This window comes from Triticum dicoccoides, chromosome 7A (assembly GCF_002162155.2).
Source record: "Triticum dicoccoides isolate Atlit2015 ecotype Zavitan chromosome 7A, WEW_v2.0, whole genome shotgun sequence".
Lineage (NCBI taxonomy): Eukaryota > Viridiplantae > Streptophyta > Magnoliopsida > Poales > Poaceae > Triticum > Triticum dicoccoides.
The window spans coordinates 131,058,884-131,080,750 of NC_041392.1; the positions used below are offsets into that span (position 1 = coordinate 131,058,884).

A 21,867-nucleotide genomic window follows, 5' to 3' on the forward strand; every position below is an offset into this window, starting at 1 on the left:
AGATGGCCTGGCTCTTTACTTTGAATAAACACTAGCCTCTCTTGTTTATTTACTTATCCCTTTTCCATTCTAATAGTAGCATGACCCAATTTTGGATAGCGTTCCGGTTTCTTCAACTTATGAGGATTTATTCCCAAAGTTTTATTATTCCTCTTGCAAGGAGGTTCAAATCATTGTGCTTTACTTCTAGACTCTGGGGAAGATATGGACTGCCACTAAGTTTTGCTTTGAACCATCCCTGAAAGGGTTTAGAGATATGTTGTTATAGAAATGGCCTACATGAACTATTGCAAATGTTCCATTCCAGACTGTTGGCAACAATTGTCTTAGGGCTTCAAGAAGTTCTAGAGAGGGTGGAAGGGAAAAGATGCTAGTGACAATAAAAGAAGTAAATCCATTCTAATTACTACTACTAGTCGTCAACCCGTGCAGCTGCACGGGCTAGCATAAATTGATGTATGTCTAGTACAAAATGGGAAGTTAATGCCTAATTCTTGGTAGTAATTAAAAAAAACTATGATTGAAAAATAGAAAGATACAGATTTATTAATATTTTTGTAAAACAACACATTTTTTTGCAACTATAAATTTTGTCTCAGTTACCTTTGTCAATTTGTCAGTAATTAAAAAATATGCTCTTTCAGAATAGTTTAAGTCGTTACTCTTCTCGTAGGGCATAAAGTATTATAAATGGTTGTGAGTGTACATTCTTTAGTAAATAAAAATTTCTTATCCATTAGTAAATGATGAGAAGTGTTTGATTCTTTATTGATGAAGAATTAGATGGTTACAAAACTTGAAAATTATGTGGATTTTAGTCTTTGAGATGTGCAAATAGATGTCACAAATCATTTACTCTCTTTTTTATGCTGCATCTTGGTCGACTTAGAAATAACATTTGCTCAGCCCCTGAAAAATAACAATCTAAAATATTCTAATCCAATACGTTTTAAGAATACGATGTCGTTTATATATATTATTTAAAAAAACAATACAAAAGGGTTTCTATAGGCCATTATCAAAGCTAGCAAACATTTTTTGCATTATATATATAGGTCATAATCAAAGTTAGAAATGTTTGGTCTGCAAATTGCATACTTAAAAAATTATTTTACGTATTTTTGCATTGCTAGTTACGAATTGTTTTCTGCCTTAAATCATGAATTTATTAGTTTATAGCTAATGAATTAAAATATATACCACAAAACTCTTTTGCACAAGAATTAACGTGGAGCCTCGTATGGTGCTTCCAATTAGTACAAAAGAGGCTAAGATATGAATTGAAAGCCCAATTGGTCCAATTTTGTGAGATGGAAGAGTTATATTGGTACAAAAGAGGAGGTGAACATTGAGTGGCTGCTACAGGGACATTGCTTATTTCCAGAAAAAAGCAAAGAAAAAGAAAGAATAGCATTTCTATCATGGAAGATGGTGATAAATCTATACATTCTCCAAAAGAGCTAAGAGAGCATATCACTTCATACTAGAAAATGTCACACATGTCATTAAAAATGTACATTACAACAACAAAAAATGTCACACTTGTATTTAAAAATGTACATGACATTGAAAAAATGTTTGTAGAAATGTTCATGTAATTAAAATGTATATCACATTTTTAAAAATGTCAAACATATTTTGAAATTTTTTAATCATGTATTTAATAACTATTAAACTTTAGAAAATGTTTCTGATCTATAAAAAACATAAATGTATATGTAAAAATTAGAAAATGTAAACTTTGTTTATGAAAAATGTTTGTGACAAATAAAAAAATGTCACACAGTTTAAAAATATGTGCGCCACATTTAAAAAATATTCATATGTTTCAAAAATGTGTTCATGTAAGTTTTAGAAAATGTTTGTGCAATGTACAAATATGTCTCATAGTTCAAAAAAATTATCATTTGGAAAAGGTTTTAACATGTTTAATAATTGTATTCAAAATATTTTTGTATAATGTTATCCATGTATTTCCAAAATGTTCAAAAAATATTTAAAAGTTACATGTATACAAAAATGTACAATGTGTATGAAAAAATAGAAATATATTAAAGTAACAAAAAGAAAAGTGAAGAATTAAACGGAACTCAAAAACCTCAAGAAGGAAACAAACAAAAATAAAGTATAAAGAAGAATAAAATACCAAGGAAACCAATGAAGAAAGAAAGAAAACCGAAAGCATATAATGAAGAAAAAATAAAAACAGAAGAACGTAAAAGCAAAACAAAATAGATCGAACTGAGCGACCAGACGCGGGCGAGCAAAGGCAACGAGCGACCCAGCTAATGGGCGGGCCGTAGTATTCCGGCCGTAGGCAATTCTTATTAGAAAGGGGAGACGTAGCCCGAGCGCCCAACCCACGCGAGGTAACGCACACCAGTCGCTCCGCCAGGCGAAACTTTGGCCGGTCAAATTGGGGGCAAGGTACCCTTGTTTTTTTCCTTTCACTTTTTTATTTATTTTTCTTCGTTTTAAAAGTATTCTGGATTTCGAATGAAGTTGTATATCAAATAATTCCCAATTTTAAATTATTTTGTTGAATTAAAACATTATCCATGAGTTCAAAAAAATATGTTCTCAAATTGGAAAATGTTCAAATTCAGAAAATATTCGTGATTTCCAACAATTATTCGTGAATTGGAAATACTAGTATAAACGAATGAAATAAGAGAGCTTTGAGAAATTGTTTACATAGTAAAATCGGGTGATCCAATTCCAATTGGAGACCTCAATTTAATATGGGCAAAAACTAGGGAGCTTAGTGTTATAGAGGCTTTTTTTCTAGGTGATGAGATGATGTGAGGGATTAATATATTTTTACAGATCGCTTCCTGCTGATTTGAAAAATTGCGGGACCGATCAAAATTGCAAACATAATCCAAAATTGAATACCTGAATCGAATGAAAGGGCGTCAAAATTATTGGACATAGTGAATTAAAAGAATTGAATGGAAGAGCTCCTTGAGAAATTGTTGACGCGGTCAAAATCGGGTGACCATTCTAATATGAAGACCTCAGTTAATTGTGAGGCTATCAAAATTAGGAAGCATGGTGTATAGTATAAAAGATTAAATAAGAGCTTTGAGAAATAGTTAACCTGGTCAAAATTGGGTGACCCAATTCTAATTGGAGACTTCTATTGATTGTGAGGCCTTAAAAGCTAGTATAAACGAATGAACTAGGAGAGCTTTGAGAAATTGTTCACTCAGTCAAAATCGGGTGATCCAATTCCAATTGGAGACCTCAATTTAATATGGGCTCTTTAAAACTAGGGAGCTTAGTGTTATAGAGGCTTCTTTTTTCTAGGTGGTGAGACGATGTGAGGGATTAATATATTTTTATAGATCGCTTGCTGATTGATTTGAAAAATTATGGGATCGATCAAAATTGTAAACATAATTTCAAATTGAATACCTCAATCGAATGAAAGGGCTTCAAAATTATTGGACATAGTGAATTAAAAGAATTGAATGAAAGAGCTCCTTGAGAAATTGTTGACCCGGTCAAAATCGGGTGACCCAATTCTAATATGAAGACCTTAGTTAATTGTGAGGCTATCAAAATTAGGAAGCATAGTTTATAGTATAAAAGATTAAATGAGAGCTTCGAGAAATAGTTAACCTGGTCAAAATCGGGTGACCCAATTATAATTGGAGACTTCTATTGATTGTAAGGCCTTAAAAACTAGTATAAACGAATGAAATAAGAGAGCTTTGAAAAATTGTTGACCCAGTCAAAATCAGGTGATCCAATTCCAATTTGAGACCTCAATTTAATATGGGCTCTTTAAAACTAGGGAGCTTAGTGTTACAGAGGCTTCTTTTTTCTAGGTGATGAGACAATGTGAGGGATTAATACAATTTTATAGATCGCTTGCTGCTGATTGATTTGAAAAATTGTGGGACCGATCAAAATTGTAAACATAATCCAAAATTGAATACCTCAATCGAATGAAAGGGCTTCAAAATTATTGGACATAGTGAATTAAAAGAATTGAATGGAAGAGCTCCTTGAAAAATTGTTGACCCGTTGAAAGTCGGATGACCCAATCCTAATATGAAGACCTCGGTTAATTGTGAGCCTATCAAAATTAGGAAGCATAGTGTATAGTATAAAATATTAGGCGAGAGCTTTGAGAAATAGTTAACCTGGTCAAAATCGGTTGACACAATTCTAACTGGAGACTTCTATTGATCGCGAGGCCTTAAAAAATAGTATAAACGAATGAAATAAGAGAGCTTTGATAAATTGTTCGACCCAGTCAAATTGGGTGATCCAATTCCAATTGGAGACCTTTAATATGGGCTCTTTAAAACTAGGGAGCTTAGTGTTATAGAGGCTTATTTTTCCTAGGCGGTGAGACGGTGTGAAGGATTAATATATTTTTATAGATCGCTTTCTGCTGATTGATTTGAAAAATTATGGGACCGACCAAAATTGTAAACATAATCCAGAATTGAATACCTCAATCGAATGAAAGGGCTTCAAAATTATTAGACATATTGAATTAAAAGAATTGAAAGGAATAGAGACCTCAACTGGATATGGGCTCTTTTAAACTAGGGAGGTTAGTGTTATAGAGGATATACACAAATTCATAAAAATGTTTGTGATTTTGATAATTGTTCGAGAATTCAAATAATATTCCTGAATTTAAAAAAATATATTCAGGAATTAGACAGTAATTACGAATTCAAAAATTCTTCATGGTTTCCAGAAAAATGTTTGTGAATTGAAAAAATATTATTGATTTCTAAATAACATGATTTCTAAAAATGTCTATGCCCTGTAAAAATGTTCGCGAAGTTGGAAAATATTCATGATTTCAAAATGTTCACAATTTTAAGAAAAATATTGACTGCTTCTAAAAATCTAAGCGAATTTGTACAAAAAGTTCTCACTTTTAAATGTTGAATTGCACGAACAAAATTTGAATTTTATGAACATTTTTTTAATTTTATGTACTTTTTCTGATTTCGATGAACAATAATTGTTCGCTTTTTTCCAAGAATGTTCCCGAAATAAAAAAGATAAAAAGAAAGGGAAAAAAGGAGTAAAGGAAAAAGAAAAAAATGAAAGCAAAAAAAACAGTGTGATTTGCACTATTGGGCCGGCCCAAAACATGTGTGCGAGCGGAAGGGGGGTGTGTGTTTTCCTTCAAGGGGTATAGGTAACGCCGTTCTTGCGGTCACGTGTGCTTGTGTCCAGTGGAGGGAGGAACACAGCCTCTCCTGTTGAGCGGGCGCGGCTATACACTACCTATAGCGATGCCAACGGGAGAGGCTAGACATGTGTTGAAGAAAAAGGAAAAAAAGGTGAGAACTAAAATATAAACAAAAGAAAATTATTGAAACGAAGAACACCTGAACTGATAAAGGAAAACAGAAAATCATGAATAACACAAGAAGAAACAAAGATAAACATAGGGAAAATAAAATTAAAAGAGAAAAGTGGTGAAGAAACAACAAACAAAAAACAAAGAAAATGAAGGAGAAAAAAAAGCAAACTGAAGACAAAATGGTGAAGAAAGACAGAAAACTGAAGAAAACTTGTCAAAAACAGTTACAAACAACACGAAATGAGTAGAAAAACAAGCCGAACCAGCTCAAACGAGCAACAGTACCGCGCCGGGCCATTACCCGAGCTTAAGAGGCGAGACTTCCTTTGATCAGTATAAGCGACATATAGCATTTAGCCGGTTTAGCACGGGGCACCTAGGGTCGTTGCTATTGGCCGATCCAGTAGCGCCATTCGTTCTTTCTTTCCTTTATTTTTATTAAAAAATAAAAATATTGTAATATATATTTTTAAAACCTATATTACATAATACATTTAAAAACGTTCCCTGCTATTTAGGAAAATTTAATGCAGTGTAAAGGTTTTGCTCGCTATGTTTTAAAAAAAATCTCGCGACATCTATAAGCATTCACTAGTTAAAAAAATGTTCTCATTTGTAAAAAACATTGTTTATGCGGTTTTAAAATTTTAAGACAATTTTAACAATGTCTCATAAAATGGCTATACGGTTGAAAAAATATGTTTAGTGACAATTTAAAAAATATTTATACAATAAAAAATGCGTGTAATTAAAAAAAGCTTCTGCCATTCAAAAAATATATTCAATATGCATTTATAATGTTAAACATGTATTCACAAAATTGTTCAAACATGTATTTGGAAATATTTTCATCGTGTATTTACAATATATTCAACGTTTATCAGAAAAATGTTCCACGTGCATACACAAATATACAACATGTATTGAAAAGGTAGATATGCATTTTTTAAATGATAAAGGGAAAAGGGAAAACGAAAAAACCAAAGATAACCATGAAGAAAAAGGGAAAAATAAGGGAAATACCCGCATGGAAGTGTGTAAGACCAGTTTGTACCCTTCAGTGCCGACCCATTAGTGAGGTAGCAGAAGTGTATGGAGTAGCATGGTTTTGAAGGTTCCAGAACCTTATGTTTGGTTTTATTTTATTTTTAATTTTTATGTTCTGGTTTTCTTTGGTTTATTCTTTTTATCATTTTTTTATTTTTTCAAATTCATACATTTATTAAATTTATGAAAAAAAATTTATTAAAATAGGTGAACTTTTTTGAATTTTGTGGATTTTCCCTATTTCACGAACATTTATTTAATTCTCAAACTTTTCCCCCATTTTATGACTAGTTTTTAAAATTTACTATTTTTTGAATTCATGAATAAATTTTTCATTGGTGAAGACTCTTTAAAATTCATGAACATTTTTAAACCGTGCATAGTGGGAAAAAGTAAAAGGCAAAAAGAAACCACAACTTGTACAAGGTGTGCGCCAATGGGTTAACCCACCCCACACGCTAGCGACCGAGATGTAGGCGATATATATCAGCACCTACTTATCCGTGTGACAAGTGGCACGACATCACGTGACAAGGTCGACCTCGTGTGCGCTTTGTGTTCGACACGTGGCGGAAGGTGAGGTTGTCGTGCAAGTTTCTTTTTTCCTTTCGTGGTTAAGGCCTCGTTCGGTTTGCAGGAAAAACAAAGGAAATCTGCATGTTCGAAAACCCGTAGTTTTGTTTACCTCTGAACCGTTCGCCTCGTAGGAAAGTGCTACAGAAGTTTGGAGGAAATACTGTCTTGGAGGGCTCATTCCACAGGATTGCAAAAATCCAGTTGAACCTCATTTCTGGGCGGATGCCCGAGAGAAGGCAACACCACTCAAATAAACAATTGAACTGTACCAGCCATGCATGAGGAAAAAGACAATCTGAGAGAGTACATGCGGATAAAAAATAGCATAGGATCTGCCATGGCCTACACAGTCTTGGCCAGTAACAAAGTATTTTTTACAACTATGCTTCGAACACCCCGCAGGCTTCTCTTCCTTCGCTTTATAACCCTATGGTCTGCTACTGTACAATCAATCATATTCCTTTGCAGTTTTTTGGTCCTGTATTTTCTATACATGCAAACCGAACGCAGCCTGAATGTGTTGCACCGCTGGGAGTACAACTATGTTGCCCATGTATGCATAGGTGTGTTTCTCGTGGAAGCACATCTTTCATTTTTCCTTTCTTGTGTCGATGTGCTCCACCATGTATGGAGCACAACTATGCTGCCGGTGGGAGCACAACTATGCTGTGGGTGGGAGGACACCTCCTTTGTTTTCCCTTTTATGGTTTGTGCTCTATCACGAAAAGCACACTTGCACTGTCAGTGAGAGAAACACTCGTGTTTGCCCGTGGGAATGCAGATGCATTTCACGCGAGAGCACACCTGCACTATGCAAGGAGAGAGGACAAAGGCTACACTACAACCAACCAACCCCGAGAGGAGAAAGCTTTTCGTGCTCGCGGCAATGGTGGCGCTGGGCTTGTTTTATAGCAGGACATTGGCTTGGCATTAACAAAACCGCGGAGGCATGGCGTAGCTTCTCTGACATGCGGGTCCCCTACCTGCCTCCTCTCACTCTCACTGACATGCAGGGCCTTAGTAATTTAAAACACACTTCACTCTTCACATTTTCAACAGTTGAAGATCAAGAGGGTGCTCAGCGGCATCGTGGTTTTCACCAGGAAAGCCATCAATCCTTGCTCTAGAATTGCCGGCTACTGTTCTGTCCCTGCAGTCATAGACATATTCTACAAGATCTAGCTAGGATGTTCTAAAATTCATACGTGTCTTTGCAATGTGTTTGAAAGATTTAAGGCTTTGTGGTTTCCTTTACATATTGGAACTGCACCTGGTTATAACAAGGTCATTCAGCACGAGATGAATCGTACACCTGCAATTTTCAAAAGAAAGCCACACTCCCTCCATAATCCATCCATTCACTATTAATCAAAAGACAAATGACATATTTAGGTTCTCTTTGTAGAGTGAACGTTATCTACTGGTTATAACTCCCAACAGAGTTAACAAAGCATGTACCACCGCCGCAACCAAAAAGCAGGCGAACACCAAAGAAATAGGCACCAAACAAATGTCAGAAAAGAGAGCATTCCATATCAAAAGAGTTATGACGACCCTTGTCCACGAGAGCCAACAACATCATCTGTCAACAGTTTGCACACATCTAACAACGTTACTCCTGTCAAAGCCAAAAAGGCAAACACTATTCAGGGACATCAAATGCTGATATACAACATGGAAGAAGTTTTCTCAACACAGTTGGCAAAACACTCATGTTAGTTCACTCGCATCACTTCTTTGAAAAAAGTATTTTCAGCGAAAGCAGCTCAACGAGGATTGTAGGTCACGACATTGTATTAAGCAGCAGCATTCCTGGCACCATGAGATTGTGCTGACAGGGCCCTTGGAAATTTACATGTGGATCTTCGATTGCATATACATTTGATTCTCTTTTCCTTGTGAAACTTCCCAGCATAGCAGCAAAACCTATGTAAGAAGGAGAGATGGGGAAGCAAAAAGACCTTCAACATCTGGTATGTCAAATGATGGTGTGGTCAAGGAGCAATTAGTTGAGGTTACATTCCTGTACCAAAAATAAGAATAGAAAATCAAGTTAAGAGCTCAGATAGCACGACGGGACCTACAAAGAGAGGCCAATGAAATAAAATATGCGCAAGTTAATAAATATGAGATAAAGCAACGGGATATAAATACGTGTAAACGAATACACTGCATATGGACATGCTACAGATCACCTGAAAATTATTTAGCATCATGTAAAGTTACGGAGACTTTTTGTGGATTAAGTACAACTGTTTAATGGCATATATCAAAAGACCTAAGAGGAAAGTTGTGACAAACAGCCTGCCTAATAGAAACGATATCAGCAATTTACCATTGGAGTTGCAATGTTCTACAACATGCACTCTTAAGTAGAAAACATAGAACACTCTTCTGGGTTCTGAAGCTACATGATCCCCACCAATAAGGAACAAGTGAATGTAGCATGACCATGCCAGTTCTCCTTTCGAATCTAACCTCCATTAGCATACGGCCGTGCCCTACAAACTAGTTAAAATTATGATTTGTGCTATTACATTATTTATTTGGTTCTCAGTAGCTCAAGCTCTAGCATATCCACACAGCCACCAATGACATCAATTATGCTAAATCTAGTATCACTAACCTTGCAACAGTGCAGCTCCCTTCAGTCGCCTCTGACGGTGCCTCCACACGACATGGATATGGATTGCTGCAGCGGTCCTCCAGGACGGTGAGTCATACCTGTTCGACATGATCCAAGCATCAGTAAACAAACTAATATGGGGCCTGAATCAGCTTCATCAACTGAAAACTTAATGTGTACATATTTCAGCCGACCAGAAACTTAATGATGATACCTGATTGCCGCAATAACACGTGGATTTTGCAATACTGTTGAAAACTCCAGAGTGATTCTTTCCAAATCGGTGAACTGTAGCACAAAAGCTTCAACATTTGTTAGGCATCTGATCGTACGTATTGCCTTCCAGTGCAGCTTCATCCTCTCCCCATCTGATAGAAATTTGGACGATGTAATATAGAGAAGAATATGAGAAAAGATCAGTCGAACTAAAAAACAAATACAAAGCAATAAGCTAAGGTAAATATTTTGCAAGCCTGCAGCTTGCTACTCCAACCACCACATAAGCAGCTCTTCCCCACACACAGCTCCTTCATGTAATGGAGACTTGCTTCCATCTGCACTGATGCTTTCTAGTTTACCCCGCACTACAAAGATGATTTTTTCAACAAGATGATCCTGAGAAAGAATGTCACTTCCCCTAACATATAACTTATGCTTCAACTTGTCACAGACAGCGTCGCAAAGTCCACAATCCTTCAAAGCGAATAATCGAATCTACAAATAAAGACAACATGGTTCTCACGATTAATATAGGGAAATTTGGGTTTGTATAATCAAAAGAACCTACATTAGATATATACCATTGAAAGATTCATCTTTAGATATATACCGTCAAAAGATTGCAACGTTATAGCCATCTGCCATTCTGTTCGTTTCTATTACTCTCGTTGCTACTGCACTTTTTTTAATCGATTAAGTATTTTCCAATTTCAGATTTTGCCCTTGTGCAAAAACAACTCAACATGAACCAGGCTCAGGCAGACACACACGCACTGTGAGTGTTTCAGGCATCTCATGACTAATTTCAGAAACATATTTAGGGGTGATGTGCTGAAGTATATGTGTGCTACCTCTTGAGCATGCGTTGTTTTCCCTTGAAGAGGAAAGGGTGATGCAGCAAAGCAGCGTAAGTATTTTCCTCAGTTTTGAGAACCAAGGTATCAATCCAGTAGGAGACAACGTGCGAGTCACCTCGTACCTACACAAACAAATAAGAACCTCACAACCAACGCGGCAAAGTGGTTGTCAATCCCTTCACGGCCACTTGCAAGAGTGAGATCTGATAGAGATAATAATAAGATAAACATTTTTGGTATTTTTATGATATAGATTGAAAGTAAAGATTGTAAAATAAACGATGCAAGAAATAGCTAGTTGACAGGAAATTAATATGATGGAAGATAGACCCGGGGGCCATAGGTTTCACTAGTGGCTTCTCTCAAGATAGCATAAGTATTACGGTGGGTGAACAAATTACTGTCGAGCAATTGATAGAATTGAGCATAGTTATGAGAATATCTAGGTATGATCATGTATATAGGCATCACGTCCGCGACAAGTGGACCGACTCCTGCCTACATCTACACTATTACTCCACACATCGACCGCTATCCAGCATGCATCTAGAGTATTAAGTTCACAAGAACAGAGTAACGCTTTAAGCAAGATGACATGATGTAGAGGGATAAACTCATGCAATATGATATAAGCCCAATCTTTTTATACTCGATGGCAACAATACAATACGTGTCGTTTCCCTTTCTGTCACTGGGATTGAGCACCGCAAGATTGAACCCAAAGCTAAGCACTTCTCCCATTGCAAGAAAGATCAATCTAGTAGGCTAAACCAAACTGAAAAATCAAAGAGACTTGCAAAGATAACCAATCATACATAAAAGAATTCAGAGAAGATTCAAATATTGTTCATAGATAATCTTCATCATAACCCCACAATTCATCTGATCTCGACAAACACACCGCAAAATAAGATTACATCGAATAGATCTCCAAGAGAATCGAGGAAACTTTGTATTGAGATCCAAAGAGAGAGAAGAAGCCATCTAGCTAATAACTATGGACCCGAAGGTCTGAGGTAAACTACTCACACATCATCGGAGAGGCTGTGGTGTTGATGTAGAAGCCCTCCGTGATAAATGCCCCCTCCGACGGAGCGCCGAAAAAGGTCCCAAGATGGGATCTCACGCGTACAGAAGGTTGCGGTGGTGGAATTAGGTTTTCGTGGTGCTCTCCGATGTTTTCAGGGTACGTAGGTATATATATAGGAGGAAGAAGTAGGTCGGTGGAGCCATGAGGGGCCCACGAGGGTGGAGGGCGCGCCCAGGGGGTAGGCGCGCCCCCTGCCTTGTGGCTTCCTCATTGCTTGCTTGACGTCCACTCCAAGTCCTCTAGATCACATTTTTTTCCAATAATCACACTCCTGAAGGTTTCATTCCGTTTGGACTCCGTTCGATATCCTTTTTCCGTGAAACACTGAAATAGGCAAAAACTGCAATTTGGGATGGGCCTCCAGTTAATAGGTTAGTCCCAAAAATAATATAAAAGTGTATAAATAAGCCCATTAAACATCCAAAACAGAATATATGATAGCATGGAGCAATAAAAAATTATAGATACGTTGGAGACGTATCAAGCATCCCCAAGCTTAATTCCTGCTCGTCCTCGAGTAGGTAAATGATAAAAACATAAATTTTGATGTGGAATGCTTCCTAACATATTTCTCAATGTAATTTTCTTTATTGTGGCATGAATGTTCAGATCCGAAATATTCAAGATAAAAGTTTAATATTGACATAAAAATAATAATACTTCAAGCATACTAACTAAGCAATCATGTCTTCTCAAAATAACATGGCCAAAGAAAGTTCATCCCTACAAAATCATATAGTTTGGTCATGCTCCATTTTCATCGCACAATAATGTTCTTATCATGCACAACCCCGATGACAAGCCAAGCAATTGTTTCATACTTTAGTAATCTCAAACTTTTTTCAACTTTCACGCAATACATGAGCGTGAGCCATGGATATATCACTATGGGTGGAATAGAATATAATGAAGGGGGTTATGTGGAGAAGACAAAAAGGAGAAAGTATCACATTGATGCGACTAATCAATGGGCTGATGCCCATCAATTGATGTCAATGCAAGGAGTAGGGATTGCCATGCAACGGATGCACTTGAGCTATAAATGTATGAAAGCTCAACAAAAGAAACTAAGTGGGTGTGCATCCAACTTGCTTGCTCGCGAAGACCTAAGGCACTTGAGGAGGCCCATTGTTGGAATATACAAGCCAAGTTCTATAATGAAAAATTCCCACTAGTATATGAAAATGACAAAACAAGATACTCTCTATCATAAGGATCATGGTGCTACTTTGAAGCACAAGTGTGGAAAAAAGGATAGTAACATTGCCCCTTTTTATTTTTATTTTTATTTTTTGGGCCTTCTTTTTTTGGCCTTTTTTGGGACAATGCTCTATTAATGATGATCATCACACTTCTATTTATTTACAACTCAATGATTACAACTTGATACTAGAACAAGGTATGACTCTATATGAATGCCTCCGGCGGTGTACCGAGATGTGCAATGACTCATGATTGACATGTATGAAAGAATTATGAACGGTGGCTTTGCCACAAATATGATGTCAACTACATGATCATGCAAGGCATGACAATGGTGATGCGTGTCATAATAAACGGAACGTTGGAAAGTTGCATGGAAATATATCTCGGAATGGCTATGGAAATGCCATAATAGATAGGTATGGTGGCTGTTTTGAGGAAGATATAAGGAGGTTTATGTGTGATAGAGCGTATCGTATCACGGGGTTTGGATGCACTGGCGAAGTTTGCACCAACTCTCAAGGTGAGAAAGGGCAATGCACGGTACCGAAGAGGCTAGCAATGATGGAAGGGTGAGAGTGCGTATAATCCATGGACTCAACATTAGTCATAAAGAACTCACATACTTATTACAAAAATCTACAAGTCATCAAAAACCAAGTATTACGCGCATGCTCCTAGGGGGGTAGATTGGTAGGAAAAGACCATCGCTCGTCCCCGACCGCCACTCATAAGGAAGACAATCAAATAACACCTCATGTTTCAAATTTGCTACACAACGTTTACCATACGTGCATGCTACGGGACTTGCAAACTTCAACACAAGTATTTCTCAAATTCACATCTACTCAACTAGCACAACTTTAATATTACTATCTCCATATCTCAAAACAATCATCAAGTATCAAACTTCTCTTAGTATTCAATGCACTTATATGAAAGCTTTTTTATTATGCCTAAAAGCAAATTGCCATGTTGTTCTAAAGGACTCTCAAAGTAATATAAGTGAAGCATGAGAGATCAATTATTTCTATAAAATGAAACCACCACCGTGCTCTAAAAGATATAAGTGAAGCACTAAAGCAAAAACTATATAGCTCAAAAGATATAAGTGAAACACATAGAGTATTCTAATAAATTTTGATTCATGTGTGTTGATAACCCACAAGTATACGGGATGGCAACAGTTTTCGAGGGTAGAGTATTCAACACAAATTTATTGATTCGACACAGGGGGGCCAAAGAATATTCTCAAGTATTAGCAACTGAGTTGTCAATTCAACCACACCTGGATAACTTAATATCTGCAGCAAAGTATTTAGTAGCAAAGTAATATGATAGTAGTGGTAACGATAGCAAAAGTAATGGTAGCAAAAGTAATGTTTTTGGTGTTTTGTAGTGATGACAGCAATAGCAACGGAAAAGTAAATAAGCAAAGAACAATATATGAAAAGCTCGTAGGCAATGGATCGGTGATAGAGAATTATGCCGGATGCGGTTCATCATGTAACAGTCATAACTTAGGGTGACACAGAACTAGCTCCAATTCATCAATGTAATGTAGGCATGTATTCCGAATATAGTCATACATGCTTATGGAAAAGAACTTGCATGACATCTTTTGTCCCACCCTCCCGTGGCAGCGGGGTCCTAGCGGAAACTAAGGGATATTAAGGCCTCCTTTTAATAGAGTACCGGACCAAAGCATTAACACATAGTGAATACATGAACTCCTCAAACTACGGTCATCACCGGAAGTGGTCCCGATTATTGTCACTTCAGGGTTTCCGGATCATAACACATAGTAGGTGACTATAGACTTGCAAGATAGGATCAAGAACTCTCATATATCAATGAAAACATAATAGGTTCAGATCTGAAATCATGGCACTCGGGCCCTAGTGACAAGCATTAAGCATAGCAAAGTCATAGCAACATCAATCTCAGAACATAGTGGATACTAGGGATCAAACCCTAACAAAACTAACTCGATTACATGATAAATATCATCCAACCCATCACCGTCCAGCAAGCCTACGATTGAATTACTCACGCACGGCGGTGAGCATCATGAAATTGGTGATGGAGGATGGTTGATGATGACGACGGCGACGGATTCCCCTATCCGGAGCCCCGAACGGACTCTAGATCAGCCCTCCCGAGAGAGTTTAGGGCTTGGCGGCGGCTCCGTATCGTAAAACGTGATGAATCTTTCTCCTTGATTTTTTTTCTCTCCGAACATGAATATATAGAGTTGGAGTTGAGGTCGGAGGATCTCCAGGGGGCCCACGAGGTAGGGGGCGCGCCCAGGGGGCAGGCGCACCCCCACCCTCATGGCTAGGGTGTGGGCCCCCTGGTCTTGATCTTTTGCCAGTATTTTTTATTATTTCCAAAAATAATCTCCGTGGAGTTTCAGGTCATTCCGAGAACTTTTGTTTCTGCACATAAATAACACCATGGCAATTCTGCTAAAAACAGCGCCAATCCGGGCTAGTTCCATTCAAATCATGCAAGTTAGAGTCCAAAACAAGGGCAAAAGTGTTTGGAAAAGTAGATACGATGGAGACGTATCATGTGTCTCTCTCAAAACGTGTGTACAACAAGTATGATTGTGGTAAACTAAAAAGCAAAGACTCGAATCATACAAGACGCTCCAAGCAAAAACATATCATGTGGTGAATAAAAATATAGCTCCAAGTAAAGTTACCGATAGACGAAGACAAAAGAGGGGATGCCTTCTAGGGCATCCCCAAGCTTAGGCTTTTTGGTGTCCTTGGATTTTACCTTGGGGTGCCTTGGGCATCCCCAAGCTTAGGCTCTTGCCACTCCTTGTTCCATAATCCATCAATTCTTTACCCAAAACTTGAAAACTTCACAACACAAAACTTAACAGAAAATCTCGTGAGCTCTGTTAGCGAAAGAAAATAAAACACCACTTCAAGGTACTGAAATGAACTCATTCTTTATTTATATTGGTGTTAAACCTACTATATTCCAACTTCTCTATGGTTTATAAATTCCACTACTAGCCATAGATTCATCAAAATAAGCAAACAACACACGAAAAACAGAACAGTCTATAGTAATCTGTAGGTTTCGCCTACTTATGGAAGCTGTCATGGGTTTGTCACGGCAGATGTCCTTGTGGAAGGACTTAATCGTGGACCATCGCTACGGGTTAGCTTAAAGGGGTTAAACCGGACAAGGGGACGCGTGGAGTTTTTATACTAGTTCGGCCCCTTCAAGGAAGGTAAAAGCCTACGTCTAGTTGTGATTGGTATTGCTAGGGTTTTGAAGGCCAGGGAGTGAATCTGCATTGTCTGGCTCTCGAGTTGTTGTCAGTCCCTAAACCGCTGCCGGTTCGTCCCTTTATATACATAAGTTGACGCCCGCCGAGCTACAGAGTCCTGAAGCCGGATCATAAACGTGTCCGGTTCGGTCTCTATCCTTCCTATCTTACAATACAAGTTACATGACTAGGTCGGTTTACATTTATAGGCTTTAACCCGCCTTTGGGACTTGGGCCTTCATGAAGCACCATCATCCTTAGATCTTCATAGGCTTCTAATCTTCAAGGAGTTAACCCGGCTACATAAGGCTGGTTTACCTCCAGTAGTAATATCCCCAACATTAGGCCCCAGATTGGTTTGAACTTGTTCATGTCAATCTTCTACACTTAGAAAAATTCCTCCCTCATATCTTCACCTTGATCTTGTAAACCGCCGTGACATCATACTTCAAGATTATGATAAACTGCCCTGATGTCATCCATCCGTTGATGTCGAAGATTACCTTCATTTAATGTGTATTCAGTCGCCGAGGCGACACCCTTATTAACTTATCCATTTTTGGGCTCCTCGATTCCCGCACTTGCCGTTTTATCGCTTCACCTTATAAATAGGGGCAGAGGACCCCTTTATTTTCTTTTACGCTCTCCTTTCCTCCCTTCTTCCTCGTGACGTCTTCGCACCTGAGCACCGCCGTCATCGCCAAGCCTCGCCTCTGCTTCACCATCGGCCGCTGCATCGACCTGTTCGCACCAGAGTTCTGCAGCACACCTCCGCTGCTTCCGCGGCCGTAGTAAGTCCTTCCCCCTTCCTTTCTAGATCCATTAGGGTTTCCCTGTTCTTCGCGGTTCTTGAAGTTCATCGGAGCTTTTGGTGCTGTTCTTCCTTGGCCTGTAGATGAATGCTTCGCACTTATCGTATCCCTTGCCGTGGCTAATCTTCTATTACCACCATAGATCCTTATGCGCAAAAGCTCATGTAGTCCTTCATAAACTATTTCGAGTCTTACCCCCTTTTTAGGTCAAAATATTTTTTGTTTTTCTGTCTTACCTTAGATCTGATATTTTCATATGTCTCTGTGAAATCTGTTTCTCCTCACGCCAACCTAGGCGGTTTAACTTTGCATAATCAATCTATACCATTAGCCCTCTGATAAACCGAAGGAGCCCTTTACCTTTATAGTTATACTCCGGTTTAACAGTGTCTGAGTACCCCTGTCCTGGTATTACCTTTTTCCCTTATTGCATTGGTCTCCGGTTTATGCCATTTCGCATATCAGTACGTTTCTTACTCCATTGTATCTTGCATATCATCATGCGTGATTTATAAACCGACCTTTCATTTTCAGCTTGTTTGTTTCACAATGGCCAAACAATTCACTACTTGCAACTGGGCTCATTCCCGGGTTACTGAAACTCAGCTGAATGAGATGGTTAGCATTGGCTCCTTGCCTAAGAAAACTGAAATTAAATGGAGAGTTCCAGGAACAAAAAATCCTCCGACCCCAAGGCAGGGTGAGGTGGTGGTCTTTGTTGACCACATAAGCCGTGGCTTCAAACCGCTAGGATCAAAGTTTTACCGAGATGTGCTTGCCAATTTCCAACTCCATCCCCAAGATATTAGGCCAAATTCAGTATCCAACCTATGCAACTTCCAGGTCTTCTGTGAAGCATACTTACAGGAAGAACCAACTGCAGAACTGTTCCGGGATTTCTTTCACTTAAACCAGCGCACAAAGTTTGTAAATGGCCCGAACACAGAACTTGGTGGTGTCTCGATTCAAAAGCGGAAAGAAGTTGAGTTTCCTCATGCCAAACATCACAGCCACCCAAAGGAATGGAACCAAACTTGGTTTTATTGCAGAGATACTTCGCCTGAAGATGAAAATCCCCTTCCAGGCTTTCGTGATCACCGGCTTTCCAATACCCATCCGATGCCGCAACACTTGAGCTCCGCCGAAAAGGCAAAATATGTCCCTCAACTCGCCAAACTCCGGGCCTTCATGGCCAATGGTTTAATAGGTGTGGATTCGTGCGCTGTTGGATATCTTGGAGCATCTTGCCTCTAAGCCGGCGTCCCGGTTTAATGTGTGAGTATACCGGTGAGGTTGACGATCCTCAACGCCATTGCAACCTTCAACTCTCCGAGGAAGAAGTTACTGAACGCGTAAAAAAGATTTTGAATGAATCGGAGCTGGTCTGTAGTCAAACCAGTTTGAGTCCCTTCTATGCCAAGAACAAACCGCCTGCTGTAAGCATTGTACTTCTTTTCATCTCTAATGTTTTTATCTTGTGCAACCTGTAATCCTTCTTCTGTGTATGTATGTATAGGGTGATGACCCCTTTTGGAAACGGAAAACCATAGAAAAAGCGGTAAAGCCAACTGGGGACAAAGTGGTCAAACCATCTCGCCCCAAAACCAAAGCCGTCAAACGGACGTCAAAACAGAAAACGGCTGACCGGATCAACATGGAGCTTGATGACGATACTGATGATCCGGAAGTTGAGGTAGAACTTGACTCACTTGGCTCTCTTTTCATGCATCTCATTAACAATGATATTCCTCAGGGGGACGTAGAAGGCAGTCAAGCTGATGATGTAGAGGTAATTACACTTTCCTCCGGTTCAGACTCTATGCCAACACAAAAAACCCGCCAAGCAGTCCGGAAAGTAAGCTTTTCTCTCCCTCTTGCTCACTTGGATCCAACATTTATTTTGAAGACTCGGCAGCATGAAGCTCGCCGGACAACCCGGCACAGTGGCCAAGAGGTCACTTCAGCCAGTTTACCTGACACCCCGGTTCGGAAGCGCCGGTCTGAGGTCTCCCCTTCTCCTGACCATTCTTACCCCAAGGCAGGTTATTTCAGACAACCTCTTAATCCATCCAATTCAAATTATCAAGTGACACCTCCCTCATCATCTGGCGAGTCAACTGCAACTCAATTCCCTCCTCTGAAAACTGTGGCCGGGTAAGTTGTAAAACCTTTTCCTTCAATGCATCATAGAACTTGAATAAGATATTAATCCTTTTATATTTTTGTTTGCAGGGCCAAAGCGAGACCCAGCAAGAAAGCTCGGGTCACCAATCCGCCCGAAGACCCGGCCACTTTTGAAGAAGAACCCAAAGGTGAACCGGAACAAACTTGTGAACTGGAGGGCCTTCATCCTGAAGCTGCCACTTATGAACCGCCCCTTCAAGGTGAAAACACCGATGAACTAGCTGACGCTGAACCTGCCGCACCTGACGTTGAACCGGCAGAGCCAAACCGGGCTAGTCCGGTGAGAAATGCTGATACTCCATTGTCACCAGCCAAACCTACTGAAGGTCAAGGAGATGATGTTATCATTACTGGAATGGGCCATAGCTCTCCTGGCCATCCCATCATCTTGGCTCAACATAGTGCCAAAGAAGAGCAAGCTGCTAAGGAAAAAGGCAAGTGGAGCAGTGATTTATCAAGCTATGCTCATTTCAACACTGAAGAGCTTCACTCTGGCTTCTTGAACCGTCTGCACTCAAACCGGGACTATGAAGCCGGTTTGGTAAACTTGATGAAAGAGCGATATGAGGTAAATTTGTCTCCCTTTGTTTATTGACTCATAGCTGAAACAGTAGCCCAAGTAGCCCCCAAGGGCCATTTTATGATGTTAATCATAAACCGAGTCTTTATAACCAAGACTCATCTTTTAACAATTAGATAACCTTGTGTAGCATAACTCCCAAAGGCCGGTTTAACTGGGAAAGTTAATCCGGGTTTTAATCCATGCATCCACTTTAGAACAGACGCACATTAGCCCCCAAGTGTCCAGTATAATGCTTGTATTGTTCTGGAGACTTGCATAAAATGCAGCACTTTAGAGCGAACAAGCATTAGCCCCCAAGTATGAAGTGCATAACTTGTTATACACTTTGTACTTAGAACATATATAACCTGTTGCTTAATATGCCTTCAGCGTTGCAGGCTGAACTGAGAAGCAAAGACGCTCAAAACTCTGACTTGCAAGAAAATGAGAAGTCACAACAAGCAGAGGCTACAAAAGCCAAAGAGGAGCTGACCCAAGCCCTGGCCGTAATGGAAAAGCTGAAGGAAGCTTTCACCAAAGATCGTGCTAATTGGGAATCCGAAAAGTCCGGTTTACCCAAAAGAGCTGAAGACGCCGAAGCAGCCCTGAAGCCAGTTGCAGATGAACTAGCTGGTTTAAAACGGCAAATCAATGCTATGACTTCTGCTATCTTTGGTAAGTGTCTGCTTATGTGTTTTGCGTAAGTCAATGAACCTTATCACTGACCGGAATGTTGATACAAATCTTTGGTAGGTACTCAGATTGCTCATCTGGGTACAGACATGCGGATGAAGCTCAAAGCGGCATATACATTGGTTGAATAGCTGTACTCTGGGTCTCAGCGGGCTATTTGTACGGCAGCTTATAACAAACCGACCCCAACCTTGATTAAGGAAACACTTGAGAAATTGGCCATGTTACCAGCCCGTATTGCCGAATTGAAGAAAGCAGCTGCCAGGTCAGGAGCTTTAACCGCACTTATTCGAGCCAAAGCCTGGATTCCAGATCTTGAAGCGGAGGATATCATTAAAGGATACCTAGGTGTGAAGGAATACGGTTCAAACTTTGATAATGATGACCTCCGGCGGCTGACCAAACAGATGCGGCCAGTAGCCAGCAAACTAGCCGATGATACAGACTTGTCCCATTTTCAACCGGTTTATGACGCTGAAGGGAAAAGACAGCCGACCGACATTCATGAAGTTGAAGAACTTGTGCCTCCGATTCGTAAGCACACTTATGCTCCTGATATTAACCCCTCCAATCTTATCCATGAGGAAGCAGTATTTCAAGCTTTAACTGGAATCGATTGGTCGACGGTTGATTTCCAGCGTCTGGGGAGGGATGAAGAAGTGCCCACACCAACTGACCCTCAACCATCAAACCGTCGAGACGAAGCGTCCTAAGCCGGTCGCCGGTTTACTGGCCACCGTGTGTCGATCTTGTGAAAAACAATTATGCCATTGGAGCCGCTTTGAAAGCTTCTTGTAATAGGATAGCCAAAACTCCGTTATTTGCCATGCCATTGAGCATGCTTTGTAATGCCTCATGACAACGTGTGCCACCTTTTGGGATATATTTATGCATAACCCATGATGAATTGTGTTCCTGGGTTCAACAACTTAAAAGTGTCTAGCGATTTACCGCTAGACGGGTCATTATGTCCAAGAAGTGTACAGTACATAGATGAAATAATCAAAGTGTTTGTACAAAAAGCAATATACATAACATACCTCATTGGTTGACCAAAGATGTATACGACAAAGGTGTTAATACCCATCCGGAACGTTGATAACCCCATCTCTATATATTAAACCGGACCGGGAAAACTACCGGGTTTTCTTTATAACACTGGTGATTTAGTCAAACCAGACCGGGTCAATAAACACCGGTTTATAACTGATCATGTGCCAACAACTTGCAGTTGAAAAGCAAGCCGGGTCAAGGACGCCGGTTTATCAAAAAAGACTGATGAATTTCAACAAATAAAACTCAAAAAGGAAAATATACAAGGCTTTTTATGAGCTGCCAGGCTCCGAATCGAGGCTTTTCATGGGCTGC

General features: G+C 39.4%; 1 pseudogene; it reads right to left on the minus strand.

The window, feature by feature from the left end:
* Positions 1-8,508: 8,508 nt before the first annotated feature.
* The window catches only part of LOC119333270, a 56,156-nt pseudogene continuing 42,797 nt past the window's right edge, over positions 8,509-21,867 (minus strand).